This window comes from Chlorocebus sabaeus, chromosome 1 (assembly GCF_047675955.1).
Source record: "Chlorocebus sabaeus isolate Y175 chromosome 1, mChlSab1.0.hap1, whole genome shotgun sequence".
NCBI lineage: Eukaryota > Metazoa > Chordata > Mammalia > Primates > Cercopithecidae > Chlorocebus > Chlorocebus sabaeus.
The window spans coordinates 84,930,070-84,951,444 of NC_132904.1; the positions used below are offsets into that span (position 1 = coordinate 84,930,070).

Below are 21,375 nucleotides of genomic sequence, written 5' to 3' on the forward strand. Positions count from 1 at the left end.
TCTTAAAGGTATGTTGAATTTTGTCAATTGTTATTTCTGCATTTAATGAAATTATCTTATGGCTTTTCTTATTTAGTCCAATAATAGTATAGAAATTACTGATTGATGATTTCAAATAATAAACGAAACTTGAATTCTTTCTTTTTTTTTTTTTTTTTCATTTTTGAGACAGAGTCTCACACTGTCATTCAGGCTAGAGTGCAGTGGTGCCATCTGGGCTTACTGCAACCTCTGCTTCCTGGTTCTACTGCCTTAGCCTCCTGAGTAGCCAGGATTACAGGGACGCACCACCATGCCCGGCTAATTTTTGTATTTTTAGTAGACATGGGGTTTCGTCATGTTGGCCAGGCTGATCTCGAACTCCTGACCTCAGGTGATTCACCGGCCTCAACCTCCCAAAGTGCTGGGATTATAGGCATGAGCCACTACACCGGGCCCCAAACTTTGAATTCTATAGTAATCCCTTATTTGTTCATGATATATTTTCCTTTCTTAAAATGTATTTTTGATTTGACTTGCTCATTTTTTTACATTATTAATATTAATCATTTTTGTTTTTTTAAGAGTATCTTGTTTTGCTACTAGACTAATACTGGCCTCAAAAAATAAATGGGATGTGTTATCTGATATATTAATTTCAGAGTTTCAGGATAATTATGAAGAAAAACTCTAGCTCTTCGTAGTCAAATGATTAAGAAAACAAAGGTAAAGGGAAAATCTTGAAGTCAATCAAAGAGAAAAGAAGCAACTTCTACCAGGAAGCAAAGATATGAAATAGCAGACTTCGCTTCTGAAACCATGCCAGACAGAAGACAATAAAGTTGCTTATTTGACACATGAAAACCAAACACAGAAATAGCAACTCTCCACCTACAATGATGCCCTGTGAAAACATCTTGCAAATAAGAAAGCAATATGCTTCTCAGACGACAAAAACTGAGATAAATTATTGCCAGCCCATTTGCATGAAAAGAGATGTTACAGCAATATCTGGCAAACTGAGCATGATATCAGATGAACTTCTGAAGGAAAACATGCAGACACACTCATGCACATGCATAGACACACACACATTTGGACACAGTAATAATGTGGGTAAATATAACAGACTTTAGTTTTTTAAATGTCTTTAAAATGTAGTTGCCTTTAAAATATAATTTACAATGTGGGTGTATAGAACAGATTTAATTCCCTTTTAAAATTTCTTTAATATATAATTGAAATCTCTTTAAAATAAATTTGTCCTGCTGCTTAGGTTTCTCTGACGCTTCAGGAACTCTGGTTTATTATCTTTCATTATATTTGAAAAAGTCTTGACCTTTATCTCTTCAAATATTTCTTCTGCTTCATTCTTTCTTCTCCACCTGAGATTCCAAGTAAGTGTATATTAAATGATTTTGTCCTGTTTCACAACTCTTCTATGCTTCTGTTTGCCTTTTAGCTCTTTTTTTCTTCTTTGTGTTTTCATTAGGTTCGAGGTTATTGCTGTTTTCCATTTCTCTGACTATTCTGCTGAAAAGTCTGTTGAAGTAATTCTTCATTTCTGATATTGTGTTTTTATTTTCAGCATTTCCACTTGACTCTTTTTAAACTCTCTCCTTCCTTCTGAATTTCTCCCATCTTTTCATGAATGGATTCACCTTTTCCACTACCCGATTCCTTCAGCATATTAGTCATTATTGTTTTAAGCTCCCTGTCCTACTGTCAACCTCTGAGGTGTCTCCATGTCTGCTTCTCTTCATTATTTTCTTTCTTGAATATATGTCCTTTTACCTGCTTTATGTGTTCCATAATGTTTAGATAAATGTCAGACATTGTTAGTAAAAGAAAGAAATTGAAACTAGATGAATAAAACTGAGACTAGGTGACTAAAATTTATGCCTGGAAGTTTTCAGTTGTTTCTTCTATCAGGCAATTTGAAGGGAAGGGTTGAGTAAATCTAGTCTGTCGCTGAGCTGGTTTTAGGCTTTTTGGTCGCTAGTTTCCTTCTCTGTACCACAGACTTCAAATTCCTTTAGTGCAAATCACCACTATCTTGTGCTTAATGCATGGCCTAGAGTACTAGAGGCTTTCTCTTAGAATTCCTGTTCCACTGTTGGCTTTCTGTAGGCCTGTACTCCTAAACCACATCGGTGGTTTCTCTCTGCGCCCTTGCCCATCCCTTAGTGATAGACTGGTGATGTTTCTAACTGAGAGTAAGGCAGAAGCAGAGTTTTCTTGGCTCTCCTTTTGTAACTTCAGAATTACATAGCCTCTGTTCACAGAAGCCTCAGCATTCCTTTCTATTCCCAACTGGCGGTCAATCCCCACCTTATACTCATGCCGGGCCTAGAGCACAAAATGAGCTTCTCCAAGTGCTCCTCCTCCACCCACTCACCTAGCCAGGTCCAGCATCCCATTTCATTAATGCAGTTCTTTCAGGTCTCTGTCCCCGTCCCCAGTCTTTCTCATGAACACGCGATGGATGCACATGGAAAACAACTAGTGAGGCCAGTCGCAGTGGCTCACGCCTGTAATTCCAGCACTTTGGGAGGCTGAGGCAGGTGGATCACTTGAGGTCGGGAGTTCGAGACCAGCCTGACCAACATGGAAAAACTCATTCTCTACTAAAAATACAAAATTAGCCGGGCATGATGACGCATGCCTGTAATCCCAGCTACTTGGGAGGCTGAAGCAGGAGAATCGCTTGAACCGGGGAAGTGGAAGTTGCAGTAGGCCCAGAACGCGCCATTGCACTCCAGCCTGGGCAACAAGAGCGAAACTCTGGTCACACTGCCTGTGGGGTATCCCTGCTCTGCAAGGGGCAGTGAAACAAACAAACAAACAAACTAGTGAGAAAGAATGTGCTTCCCATGTATCTAGGACTCCCAGGATATTAAACTCACACTGATCTACATCTAGCTTTTAGAAATTTACTAAAATATCAGTTGTATTCTTCTAACTGCTTTTATAGTGATCATCTCTTTCTTCTGTGTGCTGCCAAATGTGACATATTTCACATGTTCCATCTCTCATCAGGAACCCATCACTCCTTAGGATTCCATTTCCTTGATTGCTTTGTGATCTCAGTTCTCTGATTGGCTCAAATATAATTACAATTTGTAGATTTTTTTCTACTTTTTCTCATTGCTTGAGTGAAAGTGATGTGATATTTCAGCTCTTTATATCCTAATTGGCTTATCTTGAAATTTTTTTGAAGAATATAGGTCATTTAATTGTAGTTATCTCTCAATTTGGGTTTTTCATATGTCTCTGTGTATCAACATGGCATATGGCATCTATAAATACATTACTTGTGATGTTAACTTTTATTCCTTGATTGCTACATTTCTGTACTGAAAATTTCAGTTTTTCCACTTTTTACATAATGTTGCCATGGGGAAATACTTTGTATATTTGTAAATATCCTATATTTCCTCAAACTTTTACCCACTAGCTTTAGCATGTATTGACACATTTTGCCTGAATCAATTATTATGATGGTTGACAACTTGTAATTTTCTAATTTCATATTTCCTTATCCATTTCCTTATCCACTGGGAGGAAAAACTTTCCATTGTTTAAATTTATATATTTATGTATTTCATTTATATCAGTGTGAACTTAAGAATTCTTTATTTGAGGGCCATAATCCTTTGCTATCATTATTTTAATGTCCTTTTTTTTTTTTTTAAATTAAGACGGAGTTTCGCTCTTGTTGCCCAGGTTGGAGTGCAATGGCGTGATCTCGGCTCACTGCAACCTCCACCTTCTGGGTTGAAGTGATTATCCTGCCTCAGCCTCCCAAGTAGCTGGGATTACAGGTACCCACCACGATGCCCGGCTAATTTTGTATTTTTAGTAGAGACGAGGTTTCTCCATATTGGTCAGGCTGGTCTTGCACTCGACCTCAGGTGATCCACCCGCCTCAGCCTCCCAAAGTGCTGGAATTACAAGCATGAGCCACTGGGCCTGGCAATGTTCTAATTCTTCTAGGTTTGCCCAAGGGAACCACTAGAGCTGGCCCCTGTGTCCTATGACAAGCTCTATCATTCTTTAGACTCTTCATACTTTCTGTTACTAAAAGATGTTCTACATTCATCTTGCAGTTTCCCTGCTCCAGCCCTTGAGCCAGCCATTTCTCCGATGAGTGCTCATTTCATTTCGTGTAGAATGGTATTTAGAAATCAAGATATGGGCAGTCATTTTTATTTTTAAAATAATACCCATAAACTAGGAAATCATATGAAACAAGTTGATAAGAAGGAATTAACCTACATCTTTCCTGGAATATAAGAGATCCTCAATATAAGTTTATTGAATGAGTGAACAATATTTTAAAAGTAGATTTTAGTAGGTAGTCTGCATTTGACAATTTTATCTAACCCCACAGTTATTCTCTTCTCCCCGAATCTCTTACAAGAATAATTTTAATTCCTCTAAGTTTCAGGTTTAAGTCTGTCACTCAGTTATTTAAATATGCTATTATATTATCATTTGCACAAAATCTAAACTTCTTGACCTAGCAGTACAGCTCAGACCCTAGTTCATATGTAAATATCTATGCTTCTATTAACTGTGTTCCAATGAGAATTTGCTAACAACCAAAAACATCTTACTCTATCCCTATTTCTTTCTTATACAGTTCCATTTGTTGGAAATATATCTACCTTACAGAACAAATGTTACTCATCCATGAAGCTTTCTCTGATTTCCTCTAGCTTGGAATGATTTACACATTTTCAAACTCATAAAATGATGATTGATTAGTTTATTTATATTGGCTCAGCTCTCACACTTCTCATATAAAAAGCATACTAGATTTGTATTACCTTTGTAAATAACATTTGGATAGATTGACTACTTATGACTTTGCCAGGACAGATGCATTATACTACTACTTAGAACCAGCTTGTCATCATTTTGAGAAAAAAGTTCATCATTTTAAAATGATGAAAGTATGCACTTGGCCGGGCGCGGTGGCTCATGCCTAATAATCTCAGCACTTTGGGAGGCCGAGGTGGATGGCTTACAAGGTCAAGAGTTCAAGACCAACCGGGCCAAGACGGTAAACCTTGTCTCTACTGAAAATACAAAACTTAGCTGAGTGTGGTGTGGCAGGCGCCTGTAATCCCAGCTACTCAGGAGGCTGAGGCAGAGAATTGCTTGAACCCAGGAGATGGAGGTTGCAGTGAGCCAAGATCGCTCTACTGCACTCCAGCCTAGGCGACAGTGTGACTCCGTCTCAAAAAAAAAAAAAAAAAAAAAAAAGCACAAAGAGAGAGAGAGAAAGTATGCACTTCATTATCAAAGAGTTTTAACATCTATAAAACATATTAAACATAATAAAGACATGATCATATATTGCTTAATTCTGTGATACACAACTAACTAGAAAGATATGTTTATGTCAGTTTTACAAATGAAGCAACTGTAAAGATTTACATGGATTGCCAAGGTCAAGTTACTAACAAGTGGAGGATCCAATTCTAAAATCTAGACTAACTTCAAATCTTTTCTACCTTCTCCCATAACAGGAAAGCTCCCAAATATTTGTAATAAACAGACATGAAAAAATACAAAAACAAAAACAAAACTATTCATGCTTATTAAATGAGGTGTGGAAGGAGTAAATGATGACCAGATTAAAAAACCTGACCACTAATGCTTATCTAAATAAGGCATAGAGCTTGTTAGATGATCTTGCATTGAGGTTAATGCAACAAAGGCAACTTTACAGGCTGAAGTTCATCCAGGCCACATCAAAAGGCAGTTTTAAAACAATCAGTGGGAATAAGCTTTGTAACTCAAACCTCACCTCCTATAGAAAGCCTTATCTAAAACTCCCACACTGGCTTATATGCCCTTTTATGGGCTCCATAGAACCCTCTCTCTTTATCTTTATACTTGTACAAATATCATTGCATTATTTTTTATCTTCTTTGTGTCTTTTCAGATAGAATATGAACTCCTTCTTTAGAGAGTTGACCATTTTTTAATTATTTTGCATGGCGCTGAACCCGCTGAGAGCTCATGATAAACAGGTAACAAATGAATGTCCTTGTGATCTGAAAAATCTCCTATGTATTTGTATTTAATCTGCCCAGTGATCAAAAAGTAACTATAGCTACAATGTTTGTCATAATTTATCTAGCAAATCTTTTGTAAATATTTGTGTTTTCAAAATGTCAGGTGTTTTCTTCATAAATGAGTTTTTTGAATTGTCCCTTTCTATAAAATAATTAAAGTTATTACTAGGTAGGTTTAAACTATTATTAAATGATAGATATTATTATATACACTATTAAAGGAGATTGGCAAATTGGAGTAATCTCTGTTGCACTGAAGAATACTTGTATTTCAAGAAAGATCTGTGAATATTTTCAGAATTTGCCTTCATTATAGTGAAGACCAAATGCAGTGAGACTCTCTAGTTTCCTTTTTATCTTCTATGTGTGATTAAGGGAACCCAAATACTGTAGTGCAATACTTTCACACTGTTTTAAAACAGAAAAGCCTTCTAATAAAATACTGCATGAATGATAAGTACAGAAAATATATTCGGAGTTCTATTTTGCCCTGATTGCAGTGGAAGTGGAGAGATTTTATTAGATGTACCCCTTCCCACACTCTTCCCACTTACACACACACACACACACACACACACACACGAGTCTCTTGAAGTTCAAGGCAACTGCAGTGTCCTGCATAGGGGAGACTGAAAACATTTGCACTAGAATGCATCATTAATAGGTTATCAGAGGTTGAATAACACCCACTCCATCAGGTCATTCATGATTTTTAATTTTTAAAAGTCCTCCAGGTAATTCCAATATTTTGCCAGATTTAGGGATGACTAAACTGGGTACTTTTTAGGGTCTCTTTAAAACATATGATTTTAGTATTGTTTTCCCAAAGCCTACATTTTTTCTCATCTTTTAAAAATGCTCTTATTTTTCTTCTTTTCCTCCATGCTTTACTTCATTTCTTTTCTCTTTATTTTATTTCTTTTATTTTTTTCTTTCATAAGTCATTCAGTCCAAAAACATTACGTGGAGCATATTGTAGGTGTCTGTCCTGGGAGGACAACCATAGTGACATAGAGTGGGAGGCAAAGCCCAAAGGGGATGGGTAGGCATCTTTATAGGACGATGCTACGGTGATGGTCTCAGAGGCCAAGAGTGAGTGAGGTGGCCCAGCACAGGGTGCTGGAGTAGGAATTGGATGAAGAGGATGTCCTTATGGTAGGGCCAGAGTAGCAGAAGGAACTGTAGCTTGAGTGGAGTGAGGAGTGTATCCACATTGGAGGCAGAGGACAGGTCAATGAAGTATGTCTAAAACTACTAACGGATATTTTGGTTCCTCCAAAAGGCCTAAAAACTGCTCAGACATAGTGGTTCCTCCATGACCTGGTTACTGCTTCCTTCTACCTTTACCTCAACTTACTATATTCCTGCCCCACTAGCCCTCCTTCAGTTTCACCAAGGCTCACACCTTGTTCAATGTTGTTCACCTTTATGCAATTTGAGAGCTCCTTCCTGGAATTCTCTTCCTGACATTTCCCATTTAACAAACTCCTAACCATTCTTAGAGATACAATAGCTCATGTTTTAATATATAATTATTTAAGTATTTAAGTAACAATTGATTTGTGTCTATCTCCTCTATCCAATTGCAAGTTCTCTGAGAAAAGGAGCCATATATGTTTTGCATCCCACAGGGAAGTGCCTAGCTCACAGCAAGTACTGTGTGCATACTTTTAAAAAGCTTCAATTATTAGATGGATGTTTGTATGGGAAGATGAATGAGGAGATGGATGAGAGTAATTAAGTACCTAAAAGCACATTTGAACAAAGAGTTTTACATCTTAGGACATATATTAGTCCGTTTTCACACTGCCGATAATTACAGTTCCACATGGCTGGGGAGGCCTCACAATCATGGTGGAAGGCAAGGAGAAGCAAGTCACATCTTACATGGATGGTGGCAGGCAAAGAGAGAGAGCTTGGACAGGGGAACTGCTCTGTATAAAACCATCAGATATTGTGAGACTTATTTATTATCATGAGACCAGCATGAGAAAGACCACCTCCATGATTCAATTACCTCCCACTGTATCCTTTCCACTACATGTGGGAAATGTGGGAGTTACAATTCAAAATGAGATTTGCGTGGGGACACAGCCAAACCATATAATTCCACCACAGCCCCTCCAAAATCTCAAGTCTTCACATTTTAAAATCAATCATGCTTTCCTAACAGTCCCCCAACTTTTGACTTTTGCATTAATTCAAAAGTCCACAGTTCAAAGTTTCATCTGAGATAAGGCAAGTCCTTTCCACCTATGAGCCCGTAAAATCAAAAGCAAGCTAGTTACTTCCTAGATACAATGGGAGTACACGTATTGGTTAAACACAGCCTTTCCAAATGGGAGTAATTGGCCAAAACAAAGGGGCTACAGGCCCCATGGAAGTCTGAAATCCAGTGGGGCAGTTAAATCTTAGAGCTCTGTAATGATCTCCTTTGACCCCATGTCTCACCTCCCAGTCACACTGATGCAAAAGGTGGGTTCTCCTCGTCTTGGACAGCTCTACCTCTGTGACTTTGCAGGGTACAGCCTCCCTCCTGGTTGCTTTCACAGGCTGGTGTTGAGTGTCTGTGGCTTCTCCAGGCACACGGTACAAGCTGTAGGTGTATCTATCATTCCTGGGTTTGGAGGTCAATGGCCTTCTTCTCATAGCTCCCCTAGGTGGTTACCCATTAGGGACTCTGTGTGGGGCTTGCGACCCCACATTGCCCTTTCCCTTCTGCACTATCCTAGGAGAGGTTCTCCATGATGGCCCTACCCCTGCAGCAAACTTCTGCCTGGCCGGCCAGGCATTTCAGTACATCCTCTAAAATCTAGGCAGAGGTTCCCAAACCTCACTTCTTGACTTCTGTGCACTCATAGGCTCAACACTACGTCGAAGCTGCCAAGGCTTGGGGCTTGCACCCTCTGAAGCCATGATCTGAGTTCTACATTGGCCCCTTTCAGCCACGGCTGAAGCAGCTGAGACATAGGGCACAAAGTCCCTAGACTGCACACAGCACGGGGACCCTGGGCCTGGCCCAGGAAACCACTTTTGCCTCCTAGGGCCTCCAGCTTGTGATGGCAGGGATTGCCGAGAAGACTTCTGACATGACCTCGGACACTTTCCCCATTGTCTTGGGGATTAACATTTGCTCCTCATTACTTATGCAAATTTCTGTAGTGAGCTTGAATTTCTTCTCAGAAAAAGGGATTTTCTTTTCTATCGCACTGTAGGGCTGCAAATTTCTCAAACTTTTATGCTCTACTTCCCTTATGGAATGCCTTTAACAGCACCCAAGTCACGACTTCAATGCTTTGCTGCTTATAAATTTCTTCTGCTAGATACCCTAAATCATCTCTCTCAAGTTCAAAGTTCCACAGATCTCTAAGGCAGGGGCAAAATGCTGCAGTCTCTTTGCTAGAACATAACAAGAGTCACCTTTGCTCTAGTTTCCAACAAGTTCCTGATCTCCATCTGAGACCACCTCAGCCTGAAACTTATTGTTCATATCACTGTCAGCATTTTTGTCAAAGACATTCAACAAGTCTCTAGGGAGTTCCAAACTTTCTCACATTTTTCTGTTTTATTCTGATCCCTCCAAACCTCCAATCTCTGCCTCTGCCTCTGCAGTTCTGAAGGTGCTTCTACATTTTTGGGTATCTTTTCAGTAATGTCCCACTCTACTGGTACCAACTTACTGTTTTAGTCCATTTTCACACTGCTGATAAAGACATAACTGAGACTGGGAAGAAAAAGAGGCTTCATGGATTTAGAGTTCCACATGGCTGGGGAGGCCTCGCAATCAGGGTGGAAGGCAAGGAGGAGCAAGTCACGTCTACGTGGATGGTGGCAGGCAAAGAGAGAGAGAGCTTGTGCAGGGGAACCCCTCTTTATAAAACCATCAAATATCATGAGACTTATTCACTAACATAAATATAGCACAAGAAAGACCCTCTCTCATGATTCAATAACCTCCCACTGCATCCCTTCCATGACATATGGGAATTGTGGGAGCTACAATTCAAGACGAGATTTGGGTGGGGACACAGACAAACCATATTGGGACATAATTAAGAAAAACAGCATGGTAGATTTAGCTGGCCACATCTTTTCTAAGAGTGTTGGTTCCAGAATTTTTATTGGTATATGTGTGTGTGTCTGTGTGTCCAGTGAGAGAGGGAGATGGGGAATTGCACTCAGACCAACAGGTATAATCTGTAAAGTAACTAGTACTGTACCTCACATATAGTAGGTGTTTCATATGCCATTATTATTGAAGAAATGAGAGTTTATATATGTAAAGAGGGAGTACTCTGCAGATGCATTTTGCCCTAGATGTGTTAGGGTTGATTATTAGAATATTTTAAAATTTAATTTAAGAAATAAACATTTTTGAATACTGATATTGTTTGGATGTGCACCCCCTCCAAGTCTCATGATTAAATGTAATTCCCAGTGTTGGAGGTGGGGCCTGGTGGAAGGTGTTTGAGTCATGGGACAGATCCTTCATGAATGACTTGGTGCCCTTTTTGCAACAATGAGTGAGTTCTCACTGTGCGTTCTCCCGTGAACGCACTTATGAGCATTTGACCCCTCCCCTCTCCCTCTCTTTTGCTCCCTCCCTTACCATGTGATGTTCCTGCTCCCCTTTGCCTTCTGCCATAATTGTAAGCTTCCTGAGGCTCTTACTGGAAGCAAATGATGGAGCCATGCTTGTAGAGCCTGCAAAACCTTCAGCCAATTTAATCTGTTTTCTTTATATATTATCCAGCCTCAGGTATTCCTTTATAGCAACACAAATGGACTAACACAAATATTCTTGCATTTTATTTAAATAGAAGTCCCTAGAGCAGGCAGGAGAGCTCCAAACGTGAAAAGGCTCTGTCTATTCCCATCTTTATATAATTAGAAGCAACCTAGATTCCATGTTAGTTTAATGCTCTGCAGAGTAAAATGGCAATGATAGAAGTATTTTCAACTAAGGTCATAACACCAACTCTTTTATTTAAAAAAGCAACTTTTAACTTCAAGGCCTCCTCAAAAAAAAAAAAAAAAAATGAGGGCATGAAATATATTTAGTTGTCTTTATTCATTATTTTAGTCCCAATTCTTAATTCTACTTGGTAACATTTAGTTTCTTAGAAACACACAAGGATCAACAACTTCGAGGCTAAAATTCAACTTCCTGAGAAATGAATTTGGGAACAAGATCTTAATACTAATACAAAGGTGAATCTTATATACAACAGTTCCCTTTCCTCTCTGGGGGATATGTTCCAAGATCCTCATTAAATGCCTAAAGTCATAGATATTACTGAACCTTACATATACTATGTTTTTACCTATACATACATACTTGTGGTAAAGTTTAATTTATAAATTAGGTGCCATAAGAGATTGACAATAACTAATAAAGTTATTATTAGTTGTGTATTATTAAGTAAAATAAGGGTTACTTGAACACAAACACTGTGATACTGTGACAGTGGATCTGATAACCTGATACTGTGACAGTGGATCTGATAATGGGTAGGAAGCAAATAAAATGTGGATAACACTCGACAAGGGATGATTCATGCCCTGGGTAGGGCAGAGTGGAACAGCCCCTGATTCATCACACTACTCAGGACAGTGCACAATTTAAACTTATGAATTGTTTATTTCTGGAATTTTCATTTAATATTTTTGGACAGCAGTTGGTCATAAGCAACTAAAACCACAGAAGGAGAAACCACAGATAAGAGGAAACTACCATACAGGGAAACAGTTTGGTGTATTTATTTTTGTCAGTTTCCTGTGGGATGGAAAAAATCTGTGTATCTGAAATACAAAAAATATTTTAAGACCACTTTCTCTTTTTTTTGCTGTGTACCCTCAAATTTAGAACTTGACAAAAATCAACTTTCTCTCTAGTATACATGAATAATTGGTCACATGCTTCAGTCTCTCTCTGTTTCCTTACACCAGATATGCCTACAGCTTCCCTGCAGTGTTTAGGAAAGAATAGTTACAGAATTGTGTGTGGTTCTATCACATTTCTTGGTGAAAATTGACCCTTCAGCTTAGTTTCCCTCATCAGGAAGTCATCCTTTCTCACTTCTTACAGAAATAAAGCAATGGAAGAAGTTACGAAATGAAGTCTTAATGGTAACTGTAGAACAGGCACAATTTTAACTCAAATTTTATCCTACTCCTAATAACAATTCTTAGTGCTTGTGTAACATTCTATAGTTCATATAGTATGTTAATGTTTACTGAGATATATTTTGTGCTTGTTTATATAGGATTCTTGGATGCTTGTGTGTTTCTCATGTTTACCTACCTTAGTTTAAATCTTGACACCACCTTCTTTACTGATGAGAACCTCAGTGCACATTTATTGGGTTTATGCCATGGATAAATTCTTCTAACAAACACACATATATGCATGCAGAGACACATGCTTAAGAAAGAACATCTGAGCATAATCTAAAATCCAATGACAAGGAGAGGACAAATGCATAGACACTAATAATATAAGGCAAAATGTGGTATAATATTTGAAATAATTGGTACAATAAAAATGCCAAAAACATTCTGAGAAGAATAGAAATAATTATTAGGAGTTTTGAGCATCTATTAGACACTAGATACTTTGCACTACATGTTGTTTTGGCCATTTACAATTATTCAGTAAGATAAATGCCATATCTTTATTTTACTTATGAAAGTTTTTAAAAAAGAAACTTGAAGTCTGTGAGTGACCAATCAAAGATGCAAATTAATAAATGGAAGACCTGGGATAGAAAATCAAGTCTAAAGCCTGGATATCTGGTTATTTTAGAAAAGTTTCTCATAGGTAAGTGTCAGTGGAGCTGTGTTATTTGAGCTGAACTGCACCTTGAAGAACCAACAAAATTATAAATGGACAAATAAGACCAAGAGCCTACACCAAAATAGTTCTCATGCTTAGAAAGTTGCAGAATAAAATATGTTGCATGGGATGTCAATAGTAAAGGTCAAGATAGAGGCCAAAGAAACAGAGGAAGACGATTAATGGAATGAAGGAAGAAAGTGTTTTTAGAGGAAGTTGATATTTCACCTGAGTTGTAAAAGGTATGTAGGTAGAGAAGAAAGGTAAGTGAAAGGGGTCTAGAGCCACTTGTGATAGAGGGACTAGAGGGTACAGAGAAATTGAAATGCAGGATCACAAAATAATCAGAAAATAGCAGGTAGTTCATAATGGCTGGAGCCATGCACAGGGCGTGGGACTGAGCCAGGGAATTGGTGAAGGAGGTTGGGTACTCGTGAGAAATGAGTCTTGGAATTAGCAGCCAACTGGACCTCAAATGAAACTCTCCCCTTGACTCTATTCACAGGAATTTTCTGACCATTATCTTTTACCCTCTTAGGCATGCACATGGAACTCAGTTACTATATATACATACTGTCATTTTCATTTATTTTTAATATATTTACACTTGGTTTAAACCAGAAACACATTATTTCATGGGATGGAGCTTCTTAAATGAATGAATCTTAATTAGAGACCCTGATTCTTGTCTGCAGTTTTGCAGGATCTATAATGTGATTTGATCACCTTCTCCAGGGATGAGCAGGTCCTAGGGGACTGCCTCACATCAGTGACACTTATAAATCAACAAATGTAATGCCAATATTGTGTAAAGGAAATGTCATTTAGTGAGAACCTACTCCATACAATAGTAGACACTTCACTCATATTATTTAAATTAGTCGTCACTAAACACAGTGATGTAGTTCTTTCTTTATCCCAATTTTATAGATGAGAAATTCAAATGAGAACATTAAATAATTTCCCCTCATTTCAAAGCTACTAAGTTTTGAAGCAAATAATCAAATCTAAGATTCTTTGATGTAGTCTTCATGCGATGGGCAGAGAACACTCACAGTGGCTGAAAAAGATGATGATGATGATGATGATGCTGATGCTGCTGATGGTGGTGGTGATGATCGTGGTAGTGATGGTGATGGTGGTGGTGATGATAATGATAATGATGATATAATTAAAGTAATTGTAATTTATTGAATGCTTACTTTGTAAGAGTAATACATTATATACCATATCTTTTGTAACTTTCAAACAATTCTATTTGATGGGAAATTATTTCCATTTTAGAAATGGGGAAACTGATGTTCAGAAAGTTTAAATAGCTTTCCAATATCCAAACCTGGTTAAGTGGTGGGTGGGGCAGATATTAAAACCACGTCTCTCTGACTACGCAGTACTTTTCACCACTAGCAGAGTAAAATAATATCTGATGAAAATAATACCTGAGTATGAGAGTCAAGAGTGAAGAGAATATGTTCGTTGAGAGAATAGTCCATCTAAGTTGTGGCAAAGAACAGAAAACCATTGACATTCTCCCAGTGAGGACACTGATTATGTATCTTTATAACATGATGAAACAAACATTGAACACTTTATACTGTCATTTTTTCACTTTTACTAATAATTCTTATCAGTCACGAAAAGCTTCAGTCACTATCTGTATTCATGATAGACAATATATGTTCTAATTTCATTATATATGTCTCACCATCTAATAGGAGAAATTTTAGGTAGCGAGAAAGAAACAAATGTCTCAAACCTGAGCAAAACATTAATTCTTTTTGATACTTTAAGAATTGTTCTTTACCAATTAGAAATATTTCTGATTAACATCCCAATCAGTGAAGTTAGAGTTTAGCCTACAAAGCTGATACATGTATGATAGTATTACAAACTTAAAATCTTGTAAATAGATCAAAAACTTAGCAGACATTCCTTTCTAGTACCTACACTAACACTCTTATCAAGTTAAGAATTTTTTGTCATTTTTGTTTATTTTGGTTTTTACTATAAAGATACTTTGCAGAAGCAAGATTTGAACCAGCTTTCTTTGAGGCTAGTACTCTTATTGACAGTTTGAAATAAACCTAGACCCTTGCTCAACATCAATACTTTTGGGAAATTTTATCTTTGTTCCTTTAACCTAAACTCCTTGAAGAGAGGGTTGATTTCTTTCTACTATAACCCAGTTGTCTGGTATGAGATTTAGTAAAAGTAAACATGCTTTCTAAATGTTAGTTGAAGAAATAAATATTTGAATGAATTTACCAGCTTGAGACCTTGTTTCACTTTTACATTGCTTACATTTTGGAAAGATGTTCCAGATGAGCCCTCTCATTCATTTATTTTTATTATTTTGCAAAAAATGTCTTTGGGGGCTGCTTATCAGGATTTCCTGTGTGTGTCCTGTCTGACTTGGCTAAATTAGTAACACCAAAACTCATGTAAGAGAATGCTTGGCATCCTCCAGGCTCTGGTGAGTTTCCTCACCAGCCTGGGACACTTCCCTTTTTCCTTCTTCTCCATTAACTCACGTCACATTTGGGGATAGGGCTTCCAACCCCTCTTTTAATAGACACAGTTTTTAACAGCGTTCTTTCTTAAACATGAATAAACAGTTGAATGTAGGCAATTTAGAGAATGTTTAAAACAAATGAGAAATAGCTGGAAGGTTAAGAAAAGGTCACTATGGTTATTGAGAGGAGTCTGACTCATGAAACAAAACAAAGCAAAACATAAGTTACTTAACTGACAAAAAGCAAATCAGAGGGAAAAAAATTATGAGAACATTTTTGGTAGCTGGCTGAGGCAATACCAAAACTTCAAGTGATGAGAATGGGAAGTTAATCAGAAAAGACTGCTCCTGGGGTGGTGAACCTAGTGTGATTCCTCGAGGGAGGCTTTTTCCCAGCTGTCTCTGACTTTTCTGGGTATCTGCATTCTCACTTGTTAAACAAGGGGGTTATATTAAAGGAGATATAAGATTATTTACATTTCTAACATTTTATACTGGGCTCTAAGTTTCTAGCAGACTAAATTCTTATGTTTTAGGGAATATACTTAATTTCATATAATTTGGTCTTCATATTTTTTCTTCATTATTTAACCCATATTTATTGAGTGACTGATTTGAGCACTGTGTTAGGCGGTGTGCAGGCAAGATGAGTACAATAAAAGCACTGTCACTGAATAGTCCGAGGGACCACAGCGTTATTAACAGTGACATAGCAATCAGGAGCAGAGGAGATGGCTGGGACAGGGAGGTAAGGAGATAGGGAGGGAGATGGAATGAAAAGGATAAGACTGAAGGAAAGTATTTTATCATCTCCTAAAATACATGAAGGTTACCATTTTATCTTAAACAATAAAAGCTGGTTATGATTTTTGTCTTTACTCTTTAGTTTTAAATGTATTGAGCTGTGGGTCAACTTGCAGCACTAAGGATGGTAGTGCTGACTGGGATTACTTAAAAGGTTAATGAGGAGTTCACTAGCCTTTCCATAGTTTCTATAATAGGAGATAGTTGACTCTTAGTTTTATTGATGTGGGGCATTACCTAGCCTGGCCTATAGATTTGTGTTTACCACGCGATAGCTGCTTGGAGATGTGGGAGGCTGCTTGGTGATTCCTCACACAGCTTGATGCTGACCTGAAAGATTGAAATGCACAGAGCAGCAGTGAGAATGGAAGAGCCTAGAACTGCTTGGGAAATTTGAATGCTCTCTTGGGCTGTCCAGGTGGGCAGAATATGTGAAACAGATGGGCAGAAAATAATAGTAAATGGTGTGGGCTAGTAATTAAATGGAAAGAGCATATTTCACCTAGATGTCTTCAGATTCTTTTTTCTTTCCTCACTCCTTCACACCCTGAACGCTGTGCCTGAAAGCACAGCACAGCCAGCCCTAAGTCTCAGTTTGAGAGCTATCATGGCCAAGACACTTCTTTCCTTCACTATGGCTTTCAAGGCCTAATGCCTGATCAGTGCATGGCACACTGTATCACTTAAGTAAGGAAACATCGTTTTGGTTTCTGTTCATTTGTTTTTATCCCCCCTTGTCTAAAAACATGCTTAGGTAAGTAGTAAATATATCACTAAGATGGTGTTGGGAAACAATGCTGGATTTAGAGCTAAATATATGAAATTCATGTAAGGGATTTTAAAGCATTTTTAAAATTAAAGTAATGCATAAAGAGTATAGAAATACAGAATACATGCAAAATCCATATAGAAGTGCATAAAGGGCACATAAAAGCACAAACTGAACATGCCTACATTAAAAAAAAATCACAACATTATCAACATCATAGAAGCACCAGTTCATTTCATGTTTCTCTCTAAGGATTATTATTAATATCACTTGGCAAAGTGTTTGCCTTCTAGAGTCGCCAGTACAGTTACAAGTTATTTTACTTCTTACTTCTCTCTTCCTGTGAAGAGAGACAGTGAAAAACATAAGGGCAGGAACTAAGACTTTTTTTTCTCCTTTGTATCCGTGTATCCATGATACATCGCAGTGGCTCATAGTAAATTTCTATGGAAATTTGTTAAGCTATGGGTCAACTTGTAGTCTCTAGAGCCCAGACATCTAATGGGGAGCTGCAGAAAAAAGTCCCATTGCCGATCACATTTAGTTACTAGACTCATCTATTTGATTTAGCTTTTTACATGTACATAGAGCTCTCAGAAAAGGGGGATATTCTAAATATCTCTCTGAACATTAAAAGGCTAGAATAGAAGGGTGACGATAGTGAAAGGGGTTAACTAGTGTTTTTCATACATTAGATAATTCACAGCTGCTTCATTTTTCATATATTAGATAGTTCACTTCAATGACCAATATTGGATATTCTTTGGAAATGTGTTTGGTGGAAATTCCCATTTATGCTTGTTTAAGTGGATTGATGAGGCTTAGGTAATCAAGTTGCAACACTGGGGAAAAATAAAAGAGATCAGACAAGTACCAACAAGGAAATTCAACTGAAGTGTTTGCTGCTGTGCCACATAGCCATGGGAAAATGAGGGCAGGATCAAAACTTGCTGGAAAGTAGCTTCTCTATTTGTTTTCCTGTCTTTCTTTAACTGAAGCGTAGGGGAAATTTTGGTAGGCATCGATTTCCTTTGGATACAACATCTTTAGCTACAGATTTGCCTCTGATCAGTTCTGATTATCCTTGTGCCAGTCTTGTGTTCAAATGCTTCTGAGCACCAACTAAAAGAGATCATATTATATACAATGTGGAGATTCAGTGAGCTGTGACGGAAGACTGCAATAGCCAGTCTGGAAACATCTGTGGGAGTTTTAATTAGAGGAGAGCCACAGGCTAAATGACTGACAGAAAAAAAAACAAAGAAAGTAGATGACTCATCTCTGAGCCGATGACAGCAGGAGTATTCATGGATTTTCTCTGCTTTTAAACACTGTGGTTGGATTAAGTGTCTGAAATCATTCCCTGCATGCCATATATTATTGAAAACTCTTCTTTTGGTTTAAATTTCCTAATTTAAGAGTCTTTCTCAAGGGTAATCATCTTTGAATAGTAGATTTCTGATATCTGAATTAGAAGAATCAGAGTAAAGTCATCCCTCAGTGAGGGCTGATAGTGTAGTAGTATGATTTCAAGGACACCAGAAAAGCCTTCACTCCCATTTCTTTCCAATTGAAGTTCCTTGGTCCAAACACGAAGAATTCCTTGTTTCATCAAAAGCAATCACCATCTCAAATTTTGTTTTAAAATATAAACCCTGATACAAACATTAATAAATAAAAGTCTGTCAGAACCTCTTAGGAAATAAATGAAGGGTCTGGGAAAAGCCTGAGGGTGGGGAGGTGTGCATCAGTATTTCTTGAGAATGCAGCTCATTGGGGACTTCCCTGATCCTGGATTCAGAAATTATGGCAGCGAGAAGGAAAAGGCAGGCATTTGAGGTGGATAGAAAGTAGTAAAAAGGGAGATGGGGATTCAGAAAGTGAAAGTGAATAAAGATCAGTTTTGGATTTTGTGTTAATGACTTAACCTCGTTTTCTTCATCTGTAACATTGAACCAATAACACTTGTTCCAGGGCTCTTCAACAATGAGCAGAAGAGACTCTCTTTCCTTTGTCACACAAATTAATTATTATTTTTTTTTCTTTTTGTAAGATAAGTGGTTTAAGTTTGGATTTCAAGATAAATGTGTGTGTGTGTCTGTGTGTGTGTGTGTGTGTGTGTCTGTGTCTGTGTGTATACATACATATATTCCCTGTTTATGTTTTTTGGGCATTCTTTTGCTTGAGAGTTTAAAATTTTTTTCAAAGACTTATTAAAAAGATCACCTCCCTCTCTAAGGATGAGGATTGGAAACTAAAAGAAGTCTGCCCAAGTTCATAGTTCATGGACATGATTTTATCAGTAATTCAAAAGGGCAAGATGACTTTATGCTTTTATAATATTTCTTTGTTACCTATCTAAGTAATCACTGGGAAAGGTTTTGATACTGTATTCGAGATTAGAGCCACAAGTGGCTTGAACAAACTTAATTTTTTCCAGGAGAGAGGATGGTTTCATGTCGCATGTCCATGAATCGTGACCCACAAGCCTTTGAGAACAGTTCAGGATCACTGCACTTTACATGTCTAGGTTGAGGAGGAGAGTACATTTGGTAGTGTATGAAAAGTGCCTAGCAGAGAGACTGCAGTTGATAGGCATTCAGAGCAATTTATATACTAAACAATGATGAGGGTGGCTTCCCTGGATTTTTTACCTCCATTGTATTTTAGGCTACAAAGTGGACTGTCTTCTATCACAGATTGAATGGATAAACCATGGGCTAACAGAAAACTCAAATTTCAAGACACATCATATTTGTTTTCATGGATAACCAGTAATTAGTTGTCACCACTAAATTAGCACAGTGTGTTAGTACCAAGCTTCCTTGTTTACAAAACTAACCAACCAACCAACCAACCAAAACAACAAATAAAAAAACAACTGAGTGATTCAGCTACTAGGGATGTTGAGATATCTTAAAATTTTTAATTCTCAGTTGACATGGAGTCAATTTCATGTACTAATTTAGACTTTTTCTGAAGCATTTTTTACTCTGTAGCAACTCCTGAGGTAAAGAACTTCATGAATTTATTTATTAATATAAGAGAGAACTCTCCTCCTCCTTCTCCGTCTCCTCGTTCTTGTGGTTAAATTAACTCTTTCAAGTTTAAAGCAGAGTTTCCTAGGTTTAATAGATTGAGATTTCCAAATTATGTTCACCCATAAACACAATCAAATTTTGTGAGCATCCTTCACCAGTTTGGCTGGCAATCATCAGCAGTCTATTGACAAATATTTCATTCCTGTCCTTTCCATCACATAGAAAAATTGGACTCCCACTCACTTTGATGTTAGGCATACTCATGTGCTTTACTTTTCCTCATGAAATCTGAATGAAAGTGGCATATGGCTCCTTCTGAGCAGAAATTTTAAGAGCCATGATTAATTTGCCCCCATCTCTTTCTCTGGCAAAGTAATTGTTGAAGATTAAACCATTATCAGCATGGATGCCTGAGTGACTAGTATGAGCTGCACTGACTTGAAATTTACAATGAAAAAGAGAAATAAATCAATTGTTTTTTGGATGCTGAGATTTGGACGTTGTTTTTAAATGTGATACAACCTAGCCTATTGTGATAAAATACAATTGCATTATAGATTTGCAACTTTTCTCTCAGACTAACAATGTTGGTTTCTAATCATATCTTTAAGTCGAGGCAAACATGTGCCATCTGTTGATTCTAAGGTCTTCTTATATTTTTACTTTTTTTTTTTTTGGCTGAGCACAGTGGACTTTATTGATGGTTCATGACAAGGAGGGGCTCCCTAGGCCCCTCCCTCTTCAGGGGTTCTGCATGGAAACTGTGAGGAGGGGAGATTCTCAGTGTGGTGGGGAGCTGAGTACGGTAAGGACTCCCCAGCAATGAGGGCCTCTTTCTTCCTCTCATGATCTCACTTATTTTAGAAAAGAGACAACTCAGAGCCTCCTAAGATAAGAGATTTATCCAGGACCATACAGGTAGACTTCTTTTCAATTTTAACTTCCATTTTTTTTTTAGATCTTTGTACTTTGTAACTCATGCCATTCATTTATTTATTCGTTTTTGTGTTTTTGTTTTCTTCGTTTGTTTTTTTGTTTTTTAGTAGTGTCATCCATGATGGATATTCATTCAACTTTTTAAGTTAAATTTTTAATTTAATTTTAAAAAGTAATTGCTGGATAGTGGAAGAGCCAGGATTAGTCTCAATGATTATAGCTTGAGATCAATGCTAAGTGTATTAGTTTTTTAGGGCTGTCATAACCAAATAGCACAGGCTGGTGGCTGAGACAACAGAAATGAATTGTTTTCATGTTTTTGTTTCGCTGTTGTTGCCCAGGCTGGAGTGTAGTAGTGTGATCTCAGCTCACTGCAACCTCCGCTTCCTGGATTCAAGTAATTCTTCTGC

General features: G+C 37.6%; 1 long non-coding RNA gene across 2 annotated transcripts in view; it reads left to right on the forward strand.

The window, feature by feature from the left end:
- Nucleotides 1-21,375, forward strand: part of LOC140712627 (uncharacterized) — a 65,560-nt gene that overhangs the window by 26,417 nt on the left and 17,768 nt on the right. For both annotated transcript variants that reach the window (XR_012094359.1, XR_012094358.1), the window contains exon 4: nucleotides 5,936-6,023. This is a non-coding gene — a long non-coding RNA (uncharacterized lncRNA). The remainder of the gene's footprint in view (nucleotides 1-5,935; nucleotides 6,024-21,375) is intronic.